Source organism: Talpa occidentalis, unplaced genomic scaffold (genome assembly GCF_014898055.3).
Source record: "Talpa occidentalis isolate TD23 unplaced genomic scaffold, MPIMG_talOcc4v2.1 talOcc4.3, whole genome shotgun sequence".
Taxonomy (NCBI): Eukaryota; Metazoa; Chordata; class Mammalia; order Eulipotyphla; family Talpidae; genus Talpa; species Talpa occidentalis.
Window position 1 is genome coordinate 19425512 of NW_023603184.1, and position 18636 is coordinate 19444147.

Genomic DNA, 18636 nt, shown 5'->3' on the forward strand with positions numbered 1-18636 from the left:
GTCACCAAGAGGAAGAGAAGCAGAAGAAACAGGGAAGAGGCAGGAGAGAGAGACTGGGAGAGAGAAGCCCAGAGTGAAGACTTGTGGGGTGTCTTGGAGGCCTGCCTGCCATGTACCTGGTTGCTACAATGCATGTAAAGCTCAATAAAAGCCTGAGAAAGCCACCGAGGGCTCCTCCTTTACCTGTCTGCGGGATCATAGATAACCTGCTCAGGGGCCCATCCTGCCCCTGCACTCAACATATTTTCCTCCTTCAGAGTTATGAAAGTCTGTTTAGGGTTCCTATTCAGTACTACTAAATTGTTAGTTTTAGAGATTATCCTGTCTCAGCAGTGGGTGTGATTTTTGTCATTTTCCTTCCTTTTAAATTTTATCATCTGGTTTTACCAGCACTGTTTGGAAAATCAAGAAAGTAATTCTGAAAGTTATGCACTAATATTGGAATTGAAAGGAATTTAGGATTAGAACTCTGAGAGCCTGAACGAAACTATTTGTCCTATTAGGGTTCAGTGCTCTCATCAGATATGCAGGGAAACCGAGCTTGGCGATGTTGGGCGTGACTAAGCAGCCACACTGCTGCTTAGGGAGGGAGGTTGCCCCAAGCCGTGGTTTGCCAGCTCAGTGCACACATACAAAGTGAATATGTTCTAGTTTTGATAAAAGAGGTTGCAAAAAACCCTCAAATGCTAATTATAACTAATCTGAATCATGGATTTTGGATAGGGTTCCCAGGAAGTTGATGTAGAAACTTCACAATTATTATAAAGAAAATTAAAGTTGACGGAGATTGACAAGATTCACCTGAGAAGGTTGACTCATCTACTAGGTTATTCACCTCCCAAGATAAAAGACCTCCATTTTTTAACTGGTTTTGTTGTTATTATTATTTTTTTTTTGTAATGGCAGGTCAGAATAGAGAGGTGAGTGGACATCCTTGTGGGATCTTAATGGGACTGTTTTCATCTTTTCACCATTGAGAATAATATTGGCTGTTGGCTTGTCATAAATGGCCTTTATGATGTTGAGATATGTTCCTTGTATTCCAAGAATTTCAAGGGCCTTTATCATAAATGGGTGTTGCACTTTGTCAAAAGCTTTCACAGCATCTATTGATATTATCATATGGTTTTTATATTTCTTTTTGTTGATGTGTTGGATAACATTGATTGATTTTCAGATGTTTAACCATCCTTGTGTCCCTGGAATAAATCCTACTTGGTCATGGTGAATTATCTTATGGGTTAGGGTTAGGCACCCCTATGTTAACAGTAGCACTATTTACAATAGCTAAGCTTTGGAAACAACCCAAATGCCCCCAAATAGATGACTGGATCAAGAAGATGCAGTACATATACACAATGGAATATTACTCAGCAATCAAAAAAGATAAACTCATGCAATTTGCAGCAACATGGATGGAGCTGAAAGGGATCATGCTCAGCGAAGTAAGCCAGAAAGAAAAAGAAAAATACCGGATGGTCTCACTCATAGCAGGAATGTGGAAAACCTAAATAAGGGACCAGGAAAAAGAATAACTATAATAAAGAAAAAATCAAAATCAACAAACAACTATAAACCAGAGACACACTATGGGCGGGATGGGGAGAGGAGGGATTGGGGTCAAAATTAGAGGGTTGCAATTGTATGGGGAATATAAAAAAAATCTTAAAAAAAAAGAATAGGGCCTCCTCTGGTGGCGCAGAGGTTGAGCGCTGGGCTGCTAGGCTGCCTGCTGCCTCTACAGCGTGTTTGTTCCCGCCGGTGAGAGTTCCACAGGAAAAAAAAAAAAAAAGAATAGAGAGGGCTCATGCTATCAAATATTAGTATCTATTAATTTCCATCTTCTCTTCCCTAGGTAGGGTTATCAGACCTGCTATTGTACAACAGGATCCTCTACTGTGTTTTACCTTCAAAAAAGTACAAGAAATGCACAAATTGTATGGGAGGGGTGTCTGCACAAAGCCATTTATTCAGCACTTATTATGTTCTAGTTCATATGCTAACGCTTTCTATAGCATTAATCTTATTTCTTGCTTCAGAAAATCCTATGAGATGTTAACCATTACTTGCATTTTACAGACACTCTTGAACTGGGCAGGTCAAGTAATTGATTTAAAAGCAGAGTAAGTAGGAATCTTAATCACTGCATAGCACTACATCATGGAGAATCTCTGATGGAATAATTTTCCAGGCAATAATTTTAACTTAGCAAAACTATACTGTTAAAAGGGTAGTTAAATCTCAAGATTGCTTGTTGTTAGTTTCCTCACCATCTTACATATCATCCTTCGAAAAGAGAAGACAGGAAGAACTTTTCCAGACATCACATCATAAAGACTTAAAATAATATTATTATTCTTTTATAGTTCAACTTCAAATCTTAAAAGTCAATTAATTTCCATTGGTAAGGTAGAGGCTGACCAGACTATATTTGCAGTACCTGAACTTTAATATCCCCTGAATGTATATATCCTCTACTCAATATTACACTTGCTACCTAAGGCTCTTCAACTTATTTTTTAAACTTTGATTTAATAAGTGGTTGAGCTCTTTAATAATTCATGAATGTATTCTACAAAAACAATACTATAAAAGCATTAGAAAAACCTTTCTATTATCTTGAGTAGGTTCATCATTCTGCCTGCTATCTTGTTTAAAGTATCACATTTTGTGCAAACACTCCCTAAATTATAGAAAAGGAAAACTTTAACTTCATCTTGGTGAAATCACCACTTGCAGACTGGTACTCAAATTATCAAGGCATTTAATCATTCACAGATGTAATGCAGAATAGTGAGTTCAGATTTAGGAAGATTTCTATATTCTCTGAACAGAGATCTATTTATTATGAGAAATTCTAGGCTTTTAATAAAGTCAATTCAAATACCTGTCACAGCTCTTCTCCAGCTACATTCAGGGGAAAATCAATTGAAAACATGCACAATGACCTTAATTGATCTGTATTCTAAATAAACATTACTTTTCGCTTTTTGGGCTTAACCAAGGATCGAGATATAATATGCAGTTGCTTTTGCTTGGGTTGGGTTGCGGATTATTCAGGAAACATTTCCGAAACCCACCCAAAACCCTCCCTCCCCCAGCACCTAGACAATATCTACACTTTCCCCTCTGCATGCTTTCTGGATCAGCTTAAGGACTGCAAAGTAATTTGACAACTAGACTAAGCCAAATATAATTGGGAAAGGGAAACCGCCAAGAAGCAATTGGATCCACTACCTCCCTAAATCAAGCCTATTCCATCACTTCATGGACCATCCTCATTGCAGCCCACATGGCTGTGGAAGACGTGACTGGGTTTCCAACTAGATTCTCCCCCTAAACCCCCACCCCCAGCATCCAACCCATAAACATGAATCTACAAGCTGTTCAAATGAAGGGAAGGATGAGCTAAATCATACCTGTTCTCAGAGATGCCAAACCATGCAATATTTACCAAGGGAAGAAAAAAATCAGCTTTTATCCTCGATGTCCTTTGGGGAGGGAGACTCCTGGTGCCAGTCACATTCCAGATTGATCTGCCCCTGGTTTTCCTACGTCTGATGTAGCGCAGTTCACTACATTTCTTGGAAGCCTTTCTTTGTGCTCCTGGCACCTCCACAGCTGCCCTGCCCCCAGACACAGCTGGGTTTGCAAATGAGGAAGGATGTCCCAATCTGAAGGTGTAGCAACTCCTGAAGGCAGCTTGGAAGCTAAAAAAAAAAAAAAAAAAAAAAAGAAGTAAAGAGGTTTTATGATCTAGAAGGGAAGTGGTTAGACAGAGAAATACTTTAAACTACAACAAGTGCCTGAAACCACAAAACCCCAAGATGCAACACAAAGCATTCCCACACTTCTGAATCTTTCATGATAGAAGGAAGAGCAGTCTCACCTGTCCGGCCTCCTGTCCCTGAGCCAGCAGCACCATAGAAACAAGTGAAGTTCTTTCTCTCCCGTCTCACCTGCTCAGAGTGATAGCTCTTTTATTGCAACACTTACTTGGAAAAAAGGCATCGAGATGCGCACTTAACAAGGAGGAGCTACCAGTTTCCTCCTCAGCACAAGGTGAGGTGCTATGTACTTGCCCAGAAAATATTCCATCTAAGCCTCTTTGGAGGGACTATTTGTCTGGGACTGGCTGAGAGGCTGGGATGGGGCCTCCCTGAGCCCCATGCCCTCCTTTCTCTGCTACTTGGCTAGAATAAACAGTAGCTACCAGAGAACATGGAGCTTTTCTAAAGGCACCTGGTTGCCCAGTGACTTGACTAACAACACGCAGCCCTTAGGGCAACAAAAGGGAAAGGCCAAGGTGGGCAGCATGCCAGGGACCTAGAGACTGGCTGCCAGGCATTCAGGAGGAGAGTACCCAGTGCAGCAGAAGGGCTGGTGGACAAGTCTCAAGTCCTATTTCCTCACAGGGTTCAGATTCCCATGAAGGGAAGTGTGCAGATGTCAGCTCAAGTCCAGGGGAGGCATGCATGAGCCCTCTGCCCTTCTCTCACCAACACCACCCTCCCCAGGAAGACACCTGAGAGGCCTCAGCCTGCAACTTGTTGCTTCTTGCCCTAAAGACTCTCGCAGCTGTGAGACAGACAGGTAGGAGGGAAAGAATATGAGGAGGGAGAAGAGAGCAAGAGAGGAGGGAGGAGAGAGATGGGGTGGGGAGGGGGGGAGAGAGAGAAAGAGAGAGAGAGCGAGTATGTGCGCATGAGTGAACACACACTCTCTGGTGACCTGAAACTGTAGAGTCAAGAATTCAGAGGTATGATTTCTTGCCCCAGATAATTCCTCCTTGGCTGTAGTATCTCTTCCCCTCAACAATGCCCTGTTAGCTCTTTTCCCAGTAAACTTTACACTGTGTCCCTTCCTCTGTGAGAACATTCTCCATCTTCCTACTGCCTTCCCCAATTCTCCAAGTTACTGAAATTCATCGTCCAGTGAAAATAATGGCACTTTTTGTTTCCCACCTATAGGAAGAACGGTGTGTGTATGTGGGGTCTGGTCATAAATGATGCTGGTGTTATGGAATCAAAGTCAGTCACTGAGGTTAGAGCCATGACAGAAGCAGTTAATATATTTTAAAAATTCAGGTGATACAACAGAAATTCACTCAACCAAATATTCACATCTCATGCATTAGTAATGGTTATAGGAATAAATTAGATAAATTCTGTTTAATAAAAGTTTAAAAACCTGCACAGAAAGAGTTAATTTTCATATTGAAAACAAACAAACAACAAATCCTACTCTGGATTTTAAGAAGCCTATTTAAGACTGAAAAAAAAAAAAAAAAACCAAAAAAACAAAAAACAAAGAGAGCATTTCCTGAGAGCTTCCTTCTATCTGTGGTAACTCTTCCCAGCCTGCAGCTTGCTTTCGCATATGGCCTCTCAATTTTCTTTCCTGGAAACATAAAAAAAAAACTACTGTTTTGGTTTCAGATGGAGAGAGTGAGACCACAGAGGTCCATGAGCTATGAAAGATGACAAAATATGCAAAAGGCAATGTTGGTACCAGAACTGGAAATGTTGACACCTTGTCTAGGTGTTTCCTTTTTTCAGGTTTGAGAAAAGTCTATTTGTAAAATTCATTTCATGTTTAGTACACTGAATTGAACTTAAGTACTACTAACGTAGTAGACTTAGATAGGCAGGAAGGAGAGGAAGCACATTGAAACTGTTTTCATTTTAAACAGAAAAGTAAAACTCTCCTTATTCGTGTATTAAATATTAGAGCATAAATCAAAGATGCTGTGGATTGCTGGAAACACTTCTTCAGTGATGTCCCAGCAGCAGCATTTCATGAAATTGGGCAAGAGCTCACCTATAGATTTGAAGGTAGTGGTGTTTCCAAAGCCTTTGGAGCCTGGTGATTCCAGGGGTGGCAGAATTATAAGGATTTGCACTTACCATGTAGTGACACTCAGGGCCTTGCCCTTGGCTTGAGAAGATATTCTAGACAGCAGGACTATTTAGATTCAATGAAATCCAGTTCCGAAGAAAAGACTCCATTGCTTACACCATTTCATTTTGAAGAAGGGAAAATAGCAGGATTCATGAAGGATATTTCCCATATAGTTGATAGGAGGTAGCATCCTTTGTGTTTAAATTTGAGTTTCTTTTTTAAAAATAAAACGTTTTTATAAAAACCATTTCTTAATATAATGTAAAAAGTGAATGAATTTTTCATTTGATAAAAAAATATAAAAGACACAAAAAATGTGTTTTGATGATATTAAAAAGACTATAATCTACATACACTTCCATGTAAAGAAGAAATCCAAAGTGACTCCCAACCCTGCTGTCTTCATATTATTAAGAAAAAAATAGAAAGATATGAAAAGTAAGTTTTTCTCTCTTTCTTGAATTCCTTTTCCAAATTTAATTAGTTAATTTTTTTTAACCCTATGCGAAGGTATTTACTATACACATGTGTAATCCAGTGGTGTTCTGGTAAACATTGAACAACCAGCTCTTTGTACTCACACGTTTTCAGTTCTTGGGTAAATTACAAAAGTGCTTTTATTACCCATGGTCACAGGACCCTTGAGCAAGTGCTGAATCCAGTTCAGAATCTGAAAAATTATTTTGTTAGTAGAAGGAGCAGTTTTATTGAGTATGTAGCTATCCTGAGTCCTTCCAAAACCAAATATTGTGATGATAAATAAATGTTAGTAATCATTTTGCTAACTAAAATCAACAGTCAAGGTATGAAATTTTAGTCATTCAGTCTCTAGGTATCTAGCAAAGCTTGAGTAAATAGTAAGCTATCAAAAATAGTAATTATATTATTTTACTTGTGCTGAAATGGTAATATAGCCAATTTGATCTTGAAAAGATTTTGTTTTAGATATTTAATATTTAAACCATTTTAACTTCACTCAGTGGTACATGAGCTCCAAAAGGGTTTCAGGACTTCTGTATTTAGTGTCACTCTTATAATAGACAATGAAGACCTCTACTTTGGGGTCTGTATTTTAGGGAACTCTACTATGACCCTCCTCAGTCTCTGCCATGCTTCATGGATTATTTATGAGATCAAGGGACCCATCTAAAACCACACTATCCCTCCATCTAGATAATGCTGTGGGAGATCCTGAAATCCGAGATCTCCAAAGACATGTGTTAGCTTTCCGACTCAGTGAATGTTCTCTGCCCTTCCTCTAGCCTACTGAGGTTGTACTTCACCCATAGTATATAGACCTCTTGGCCCAAGGGGTGGTCTAGGGGTAGCTCTAAATTTGTGTATTTGTGTGTGTGTGTGTGTGTGTGTGTGATATCAATAAGTTAAGCTTAGAAATTTGTGCTGGAGTGTCCACATGTATTCATATTACTTTCTTTCTAATGCAGGATGAAATTTGGGATGAGATGAGAAAAAGAGAGTGGTCCTCAGGCTACAGCCTGGGAGATAGAGTTTAGGCACAGACTCACCTTTCCCTGTCAAATTTTGTTGAGAAACAAGAAATCTTAGAAATTTAAAACTTTGCTTTGAAGGTGATTAAGATTGTAAGATAAAGCATATTTTATTCAGCAGTTACATAGTATACTGATAAATGTTTAACAAGAGGTTTTCTGAAAACAATAGCAACCCAACCTGTAGAGTTTGCCATTTGTTGTGGTGTAAATACTCCCACCAAAGTTAATTTCAAGCTACCAAGGTAACATTGCTAAATGTGAATTAAGGAAGAGAGGCAAATAGCTGACACTCCTGGGCTGATAACAGTTGATTCTAGCACATCATTAATTATAATTTTAAAAATTTAGACACGTAGTATAGGATTCTCAATTGTATCCTCATCCTCAATGGCTCAAATGCTAATGATGTACCCTAATCCATAAAAAAGTACTGATGCATAGTAAACCCTTAATAAGCCCCTCATAAATAAAAGGCCCTAATAGTTGTATGATTTCAGGTAAATCATTCAGCTATGAATTAATCTGTACTTTACAGAGTTTTTGAGCAAATGATATGGTTCATATGAAAGTATCTAGTAGAGTTCTTGGCATCTTATACATAATAAAGAAATGTTGTTGAAACAATGAATCATAGAGATTAAATAAATTTTAATATCTTTTTTATTATCATATTTGAGAAAAATTCAAGTTTCTTAGGTTAAGTATTCTCAGGTGTTTGTAATTTTCTGCAGTTGTCTTTCAGTCAAGACAAATGCCGATTTCTTTTAGCATTTTTCTTGGCTAACTCTTTGTAATAGACATCTCATTTTCATACAGTTCCCAAGGGAACAGTGATCACAAAATGTTACTCATTTTAGAAAGTTTGGTAAAATTCCATTTGGCTGCTAGTCTGTTATCTGAGCTTTGGGGGAAGAAAAGGCTGTGTTTTATGCTCTAACTTTGTTCTCAGCTGTATCCTGGGATAGTAGAGAGAAAAATGGCATTGAATTAATACTTGAGATTTAGTCATTCCATATGTTACTCTCAGTGAGGAATGTATTGGGTTTTTAAGATGAACACAGGAGAAATAAGGAAATATAAAATTTCGGCATTCTCCCTCTCGTTTGCTTGACTAAGTGAATAAAACCTAATGATAAGTGATAATGTCTACTTGAGATATTTGTCACCAATGAGTATATTTTATTGATTGATAACTGACACACTTGTAATAAGCATTGTTTCTTTCTCAGTAATTCCTAAAAAGCAAATATTTTACTTCTCATGAGAATTTCTTCTTCAATATATTTCAGTGTTGTTATCACACGAGCCATTTTTTTTTCCTCCTTGGTATTTTTCAGCAGTTAGATTTTTTTCTCTTCAGAGTGCCACAAATAGCTTTTTGTTTCACCTACCAATCCTATGAAAAAGTTACTTGGCTGAACTCTATAAAAACTATACTTTTGAAACTCTGAGGTTCTCTAAGCTCAAAACCCTGTGAAAGAAATATATTGTAAACATAGCAAAAGATCTCCTGGGAATCTTTTTTATTTTATCTTTTTTATACATATACCAAAAGATCTCCAGAAAGGAGTATCCTATGGTCATATCACAAAAATATTGAAAACACATGTAAACAGAAAACACAGCTTTGTCATAAACTTAAAAACAGAGCTCAGGGAAATCATTAGTAACTGTGGAAGTATAATTTACAATTTGGAAGAACGTTAGACATTTTCTGATACAATAATCTTATAGATTGTGAACCTGAGATCATTCTAAGCTAAAGAAAATTCAGGTATCATCGGAGGACACTAGAGAGTTTCATTTCTATCTTAGTGAGAATGGGTTGGGTTTTATTTCAAAAATAACTGCAAACTCAGTAGTTAAGACAACTTAGAGGTATAATTCACATATGTGATGTGCCATCATTCGTAGGCAGTGGGATCTGTTCCATGAGCTCGAGTCAAGATCGATGAAGTCATTACTACTTGAAGCATCAACAGATGCTGTGATAGAGGGAAAATAAACATAGCTAATCAAGACTAGAATTTAAAGACTCCTACTTATAAGTATCATATATAACCTTCACTCATTTTAATTGTCACACAAATCAGTGATTATGCATTCTTTGAAGGAGATAGGCAACTTCTATTCAACTGTTATTAGAAGGAGGAAAGCCAGGATATTTTCAACAGTCTAATGTCAAAAAAATCCTTTCTACTCCTATAATCATTAACAATTTCAAATGTGTGAATTCATAGACATAGACAAGAAACATGGAATATACTAAGGCATAGTATGATCTTAAAAATAAGCTTTGGAAAATGCATTTATAGAATATTCATTCTAAAAAATTATAATGGTATTGGAAAATTATTATGGAGCTATTTTCTTTCTCTCTTACCTGGCTGAATTAGTACAACAAGCTATTCCACGGGAAATGATATTAAGATATCTAAGGAAAAGATCAGTCAGAAATAAGGAAGTATTGAAAAACAGGAGTTAGAAGAAGAAAGTTTATTGTACCCTTTCAACCCCACCTAAGGATTTGGCCTTAAACCTGGATGCATCACCCTCTAGTAGCACAGATCTTTTCAAATGCAAACATACTTTAAGAGAAGCATTACTTTATCACTAATGTTTACTGAGCATTTCTTATGGAACAAACACTTTCATCACGTTTTATGCTTTTTATCGCTTAATCTTAATAAAATCCAATGAGATAGAAACTATTATTTCTTTGCAGATGAGAAAGCTGAAACTTAGAGAAATTTGGTAAATTGCCCATGTTTACAAAACTATTGCAGTAATTAACAAGGCTGGGGTTCAAATGCAAAACTGACTTTAAAATCTGAGCTCCATATCACTATGAACAATAAAAAGACTAAATATGACTATAATAATAATTTACTCATTTTTCAATAAACACATTTAAGATCCCATTTTGAAATCTTCATGATGCTCCTCTAAGAGAGATTATTCCATTGAGGAACACAAACCATGACTAAATAACTTGACGAGATAATTGCAGACAGTGTTAAATGCTATTAAAAAAAAACTAGAAAGAGTAATAGGTTAAGGAGAGATTTGAGTTCAAGGATATTAGTCATGTTGGCCAAGGAATGCTTTTTTAAAAAAAAAATGGCGGAAATGAGGTTAGACAGATGGCAGAAATCAAATGCTTTAAGGGAAACACAGAAAGCGGAGATCAACACCTATTCTTAGATACAAATGAAATATACAAGAGGGAAATGTAGAGGAGCCTTGTAATTTAAGCTTTCTTCTTCATATTTCTTTCTGGGGATCAACCCCTCTCCAAGTTATTCTTAACTTTTACTACACACCCCCACCAAGATGAAGTAATAGGTGCAGTTTGAATTGATTTTAAATTGGCAAAGCTTTGCACTCCTTCAAGCACTTGTTGAATACAAGACACAAGATTGTTTATAGTATTGATGTAATTTGGCCAAACTTGTATTTTTATAAACAGCTGGACTATACAGGAACATCCACTCCTGCTACAAGTTGGTGTTTTAAATTTTTACCTTTAAAAAGATTGCTGGTGGGAGTGCAAACTGGTCCAGCCACTGTGGGAAGCTGTCTGGAGGTTCCTCAATCTACTAAAAATGGAGCTACCATACAACTGGCAATTCCACTCCTAGGGATCTACCCAAAGGACACAGAAACATTGATTCAAAAGACCACCTGCACCCCTATGTTTATTGCAGCACTATTTACAATAGGTAAAACCTGGAAACAACCCTAATGGCCAAAAATAGATGACTGGATCAAGAAGATGTGGTATATAGACACAATGGAATATTATTCAGCAATCAAAAAAGATAAATTCATGCTATTTGCAATAATGTGGATGGAGGTAAAAGGAATTATGCTCAGCGAAATAAGTCAGAAGGAAAAAAGGAAAATATAGGATGGTTTCACTTATAGCAGGAATATAGGGGCACCAAATAAGACATCAGTGTAAAAAAATACCAATAGTACAAAACACAACAAAGCAAAAACAGACAATTATAAATCAGAGACATCCTGCAGGGGAGGAGGAGGGAGAAGGATCAGAAGGAGGGAGGGAGGAACACAGGGGACTGTGGTGATGGGACACGGGTGCATTGGGGAAGGAAACTCTATGGGGACTACACCTGAGGGAGTGGGGGGGGGCAAATATTGTTTAAAAATGAACAATGATGTAAAAAATAAATAAAATATAAAAAATAATTATTTCTTTAAAAAATATAAATAAAAAAATGTGTAACAAAACAACAGTCACTGAGGTTAATTCGAGTAGCTGGAAATGGGACGGGATAGATCTTTCTTCCTGTGGATATGACCTATAAATTGATGCTCTCCTAAGATTATCAAGAGGACCCCAAATCTAACTCTGTAGCGTTGTTCTGAATCCTACAAGTCTGCATGAAATGAATGAGTTTCATCTGAGTCAAGGCAAAAGTTCAAGTGATTTTGAAGATGGAACACGTCTCTTAGTCTTTGGTTAAATTTCAAGAGATCCATTGGGACCCAAGGGAACTTTCCTTGCTATATTCTTGTGAGTATATTTCCTGCATGTCTTACCTCAGGCCAGCAATCAAATCGCTTCAACTAATAGATAATTTTGTTTGCTGATTGTTTTTTAACAAACGGAGTGTTCTCCTGGCTATAGAAACCTCCACAAAAGGCTTAACCAGATGCCTGGGCAAATGGATTGAGGATTTGATAATACACCATGGGACATGAATTTACAATGTGACTGGAAGAAAAAATAGGCTGTACTGAAGTCTCTTCAAGAACATGATCCAATGTGTGTAATTTGTGGGCAAACTTGCATTTGGGAAAGTATATTGATGTCTTTTACTCACTTGAAACAAGATCCTGAACCTCATATTCCTTTCTTATCCAGATGTATTTATAATATTTTTCATTTGTTCTTAGCTTTACAGGGTTCTATAACATTCTTTGTTTTTCTTTCACAATCATTTTTCCAATTAGCTCATGACTCTAATTACATTTTTGGCATATGGAGGGTAACTCCTTACTTACTGTGTGATTTGAATAGTGGGAGAAGAGAATTAACATATCCTTTATATAAAGCTTTTGGTAAACAGTAATTTGTGGGTTTTTCATTTGCTTAGCCAAATCTCAATTCCTCAAAATACTATTTTTTTTTCTACTTCAGAGAATCTGTCATCTTGACCATGAGAGAGCCACTGAAAGATGCTTTAGCTAGACAAGTATATGTGATTGGCAAGCATAGGGGTTAATTTTAATTTTTAGATATAAAAATTTTTAGGTATATATATTGGAAATATAAATGGGAAATTTATGAAATTTATTAAATTTCCCTCAATGGGAAAATTGTTTTTCTCTTCTAGTTGATTACTTAAAAGGATTAGGCTCCCACTAATGGTTTTAAAGTACTGATAAACAAAGAGTTTGAGATATAAGCCTCCTGAAATTACAAATGGAAATCTGGAATTCATTTGTTTCATAGTACATCAGCATTCCTAGTTCCTTTCTTGAGCCAGTCACATGTAGCACAAGTTTTTCTATTTAATTCATGTCTCTAATTAATAAGATGGTTGTTGTTATTGACTGCCTTATCAATAATGGCACAATATTATCTATTTGCAACTTATTATACTTTATATATTACTGAGTGAATAACATTAGTAATATAAGCCAGGCACATAAGAATTATAAAATGTCATGTTAGTAAGAGCGGAAATAAGTCATTAATTGAAGTGTAGGCTACATGACTCTGGAAAATGAACATGTTCCTATATTTAAAGAAACTTCCTTATCTATTACTTTCTTTTATTATAAAATCTTACATGATCATAAATTTTGAACAAATCCAGAACTACATAAAGTACACAATGATCATCTTTCCTAACCCTTCTTCTCTAAACTAATTCATTAGGGAGAATAGAATTATGGTAGCAGTTCCAAGAACATTTTTCCATACTTTTAGTGTTTATATCTATTTGCCTAAAGATGTGTTCTCACACACACTCACATACATACAAACACATTAATATATGAGGCAGTTCGATCCCTGGCCATGGAGCAAACCACATGGCACAGTAGACCTCTCTTGACTTGCCCGCTACTCCCCTCAGCAGTGTATTTCAGTCAGTCTGCCTGTTCTGTTCCCCACTCTGTCTCTGGTGAATCCTCTCACCCCCCATTTCTGGCCTGTACCCCAGCTCTTGTATGCATAAATAAATCTTTAAAAAAAGAGAACTGAGTTCATATTATACTTGGTTCTACACTTGCTTTCTCACTTATATTGTGGAAATATTTTCATGTGTGCACACAAAATAATACCTTGCTATTTTCAACCACTGATATTGAAACAAGAAGATTCTATTTTTTATGGATCAGTTTGATAGCATTTGAAAAGGTTGAGTAAGCCTATCTTAGAAGGCATGGAGAAATAGGCCTTCTTATATTCAACAGGTAGAGATATAGATAGTGATTATATAAATATGTAACAGTTTTCTAGGGAATTTAGGCAATGTATAAGAAAGTTTTAATGTGTAATGCCTTTGGTACATAAATTCTTTTAGTTTTCTAGAGTAAAGAGATAATTTCTTATATGTACAATGATATTTACACAGTTCTCTCTGGGTTTAAAAAATTTGAATAGGTAAACAAAACACTTAATGCCCATCAATATAACAGATTGACTCACTGAACTCATGTCACATTGCACCAGTGGGCTGGGCTCTAGCTGTTCTAGAATGGGTGTGGCTGCAGTTCATGAAGTGGATTCATGTCTATTCCATGTGTCTCCCATCTACTTTGGGCCAGTGACCACCTGAGGCATGTTCTTCTCATGGTGGAAAAAAGAGGGCAAAAGGGCTTGTAAATCCACATAGTTGTTAATTTAAATTTTTGCTTGTATCAGATCTGTCAGCATTCCATACCCAAATCAAGTCCCACAGCCAATCCCACCATGAATGGGCAAGATTCATGCCATTCTCCTCCCATCCATATGGAGGAAGTCCATGGGGAGGGGTGACCATTTGCAAATAATCTAACATCTAATATTCCAATAATCTACACTATTTTGTACAGATCCTACAGTTTTCCAGAAAATATTAGATAAAAAGAAATCCTATCCACTCTAGCTCAAAGATTCAATGTCATATTCAACTTACTGCTATGTCCTACTCTTTTGCATTCAATTTCAATTTGGCCCAGGGCCAGCACACCTGCAACGATCTCTTTCTTCTCTTTCTTTTCTTGGTCTCCTTGGATGGAAGAAAATGGAATAGGAAAAGTGTTTCTAACCTAGGAGGAGAAACCAGTTCTGTATGTCACTTGGCATCTCTGAGTCTCCGGCTAAGACCGACTGACTGCTGATGCCTGTGTATGGCAAACATATACATAGTGGTTCTCTGGTGGGATGCAAATGGGTTCTTGGAGGTTTCTTTACTGCCTAGTTTTCTAATATGATTCGTTCTAGCTTAACTTTATTGAACCTATTCAACTTATGCTCTTGGTTGTTTATCCCATAGCTTCTTGATGCTCCTGATATCTCGCTGGGTGCCCAGGCCTCTTGGGTGTGTTACTAGACAAGGATTTCCTGTTTAACTACCTTTTGTTATGTCTACTTAACTTTGAAAAATTCACACACCTTTGCCAAGTTTCAACACCTATGCTCCTATCTCAACATCGTCATCTCTCTCTTGTCCTTTTCTCCATGCTTAAATAAGCGTATTAGCCTATGTATTGCCCAAGCAAAGGTCCAACCAGGAAATGAGATAACAATTCTCTGCTGCTGCAGACACCCCAGGTTCTCAAATGGTTCTGAAGTTAGAGGCTTATCTTCTTCTTGCATAACAAATAGTTGGTACAATTATTTAGAAACATTTGAAAAAAGAAAACAAACTGAGTTGGTGTGGCACACATGCTTGACTAGAGAATATTTGCTACCAAATGCTAATAACTTAGTCACACTGCAGAAACTACAAGTAATATTAATTATCTTGAATATACCAGACTGTATATGGCCAAAAATAAAAAGTAAGCAAGAGAAAAACATTGTCTTTTGTCTAGGAAAGGTTCTCTTAGACAACAGTCAACATATACTGATTTTCAGAGTGATGATTGCTTTCTTTTATCATTATGTCCCTTACTCAAATGCAACACACACACACACACACACACACACACACACACACACACACACACCCCATCACTATCCCTTCCCCCCAAGTCACCAAATGAATGGTCAGTTATTTGTACAATGTTGTTGTTTAGTGATTATGTCTATATAATTGGGGGATAGCATTTTTACTCTGCCATATGTGCACATGATTCACTCACTCTCCACCACACCTCCTGTGCCAGTGTCTTAAACCCTTCTTTCCCTATTGTCGCCTCCCCTGCCACCCCCACCATTCGGTCTGTATATTTTTCCATTATATTTTTTACTAAGTCTAAGCATTGTTTTTGCTGGGCTTTTCCAGTGTATTTTGTTGTTGTTGTTATTTATAGTCCACAGCTAAGAAAAAAAAGCAAACAAACATCCAGGGCCTCCCTGGTGGCGCAAAAGGTTAAGATACAACCTATGAAGCTGTTCTCAGCCACTGTAGCATGAGTTCGATCCCCAGCCAGGCAGCTACCCACATGGCACAGCAGACCTCTGCTGGCTTGCCCACTGCTCCCCTCAGCAGTGTACTTCAGTCAATCTGCCTGTTCTGTTCCCCACTCTGTCTGTGGTGAATCCTCTCACCCCCACACCTCCGGCCTGTAGCCCACTTCTTGTATGTAAAAATAAATCTTCAAAAAAACCACAAAAAAATCCAATATCTGTTTTTCACTTTATTTCACTTAGTATAATCACCTCAAAGTCCATCTATTTTGTCCCAAAAGGCAATACTTCATCTTTTTAAATAGCTGAATTTCTGAGTATATAGTCCCCAATTCCTTTATTTAATAATGTGTCATTGGGCACTTAAGTTGGTTCCATGACTTGGCTATTGTGGATAGTGCTGCTATTAACTTGGAGTATATAAATCTATACTTATTTTTGTTTTCATGCTCTTTGGGTAAATACCTAGTGACAGTATTGCTAACTCACATACGATTTCCATTTTCAGTTTTTATGGATATTGCCTTACCGTTTTCCATAGAAACTGTATCAAACTGCTTTCTTACCAATAGTAGAGATATGTTCCTTTTTTCTGACATCCTTACCAAATTGTTTCCTTTTTTTTTTTGATATAGGCCATTCTCACAGGGATGAATTGTGATTTTGATTTGAGTTTCCCTTATAAAAAGTGATGTGGAAAAACAATTCAGGGGCTCGTTGGCCGTCTGAATGTCTTCCTTAAAAATATGTTTAGTTAGGTCTTTTGCCCATTTTTTTGATCAAGCTGTCTTTTTTTGTTGTTGGAGTCTATGAGTACTTTATATCTTTCGAAAATTAGCCTCTTGTCAGATGTGTGCTGTGTAAATATTTTTCTTCTAGTCTGTAAGTTGTCTTTTTGTTTTTGTGATGGTTTCTTTTGAGCTACAAAGAACTATTTAGTTGCTGTAGTCCCTGTTGTTCACTTTTGCTTTTGTTTTCCTTGCCACTGAGGTTTCATCCTCAAATACATCTTTGTGGTTGATGTCCAGCAATGTATCACTTATGTTTTCTTTTAAGTATTTTATGGTTTTGAATCTTATAGCCAAATGTCTGATCCATTTTGAATAAACTTTTGTGTCTGGAATTAAGGAATGGATCTAGTTTCCTTTTTTGTGTGTATGTCTGTTCATGTTTCCTGACACCCTTTGTTAAGAGGTTTTCGTTGTATGCATGTGTTTCCTTTGTCAGAGATTAGCTATTCATATTTGTGTGGGTTTATCTCTGGACTATCAAATCTCTCCCATAGGTCTGTGTTTGTTTTTTTCCCAATACCATACTGGAGGATTACAGTTGCTGCGTAGTACAGATTAAGTCTTTACAATTTTATCCACCCAAAGGTTCTAAGATGGTATCTTATGTTGTAATTTGTATTTTCCAAATACCTGATGAAACTGAATATTTGTTTGTATACATATTGGCCATATGTGTTTCCTTTGCCTTGAAGTGTTTGTTCTTGTCTTTTGACCATTTCTTTTGTATTATTTGTCATTTCCAAGGATTTCCAAAAGTTATTTAGTGTTACTAATTTTTTATTTGCTATACATGTTGACAATATTTCTTCTAGCTCATAATGTGTATTTTCATTTTCTTTAATCAGTCTTCTAATTAGTAAGTGGATTTAATGTTAATTTAGTTAAATTCATCAGTTTTTCACTCATATGGCTACATTTAATGTTTCAAGAAATTCTTCTCTATGTTAAAATGAGAAAAGAAATTCACCTATATTTTCCACCAAAATGCTTATTTTTGATATTCGTGTCTTTCATCCATCTGGAACTGATTTTTGTGGGGTAGGCAGAAATCCAATTTTATTTTTTCTTTTATGGATAACCAATTTGTGATGGTCTTTCTATTACATCATTCATAATTTCTGGGATTTGAGTTTAACATTCTACCTGGGTTAAAATCATGCATAATACAGAGTGGACTACATCATTTCTTCCCTTGAAGTCTCCTGTAATTATTCTAACTGAGGTGGGGACAGTTCTCTTCTCATTAAGTGAAGCCAATAAAACCTTGCTTCTTTTGGGACTCCCCTGGTGGCGCAGCGGTTGAGCGGTGGACTGCGAAGCTGCCCGCAGCCTCTGCAGCGCTGGTTCATTCCCCTGCTGCTGGTGAGGGTCCCACCAAAAAACAAAACAAAACAAAAAACCTTGCTTCTTTTTTAAAAATTTATGTATACAAGAACTGGGGTACAGGCCAAAGGTGTGGGGTGTGAGAGGATTCACCAGGGACAGAGTGGGGAGCAGAACAGGCAGACTGACTGAAATACACTGCTGAGGGGAGCAGCGGGTGAGGCAGGAGAGGTCTGCTGCACCATGTGGGTAGCTCCCTGGTCAGGGATTGAACTTGTGGTGCAGTGGCTGCTGATAGCTTCATAGTGTGCATCTTAACTCCTTGCGCCACCAGGGAGGCCCATACCTTGCTTCTTTCTTAGTCACAAAATCATTTGCTTTGTTTTGTTCTAAGCCATTTCCCTTAGGAAATTCGTTTGGGGTGATATTCCTGGACTGAATATATGTCATTGCTCTCAAACTTCCCTCCTGATCATAATCAAGATGAAATGTGTGTGCTTTGAATGTCTCATGTTCT

The 18636-nt window shown here is 37.1% G+C and overlaps 1 protein-coding gene across 1 annotated transcript in view; it reads right to left on the reverse strand.

Moving 5' to 3' along the window:
• The window catches only part of BBOX1 (gamma-butyrobetaine hydroxylase 1), a 55342-nt gene extending 51797 nt beyond the window's left edge, over window positions 1–3545 (reverse strand). The window contains exon 1 of the mRNA XM_054699325.1: window positions 3455–3545. The gene's annotated coding sequence lies outside the window, so the exon portion shown is untranslated. The remainder of the gene's footprint in view (window positions 1–3454) is intronic.
• Window positions 3546–18636: the final 15091 nt, after the last annotated feature.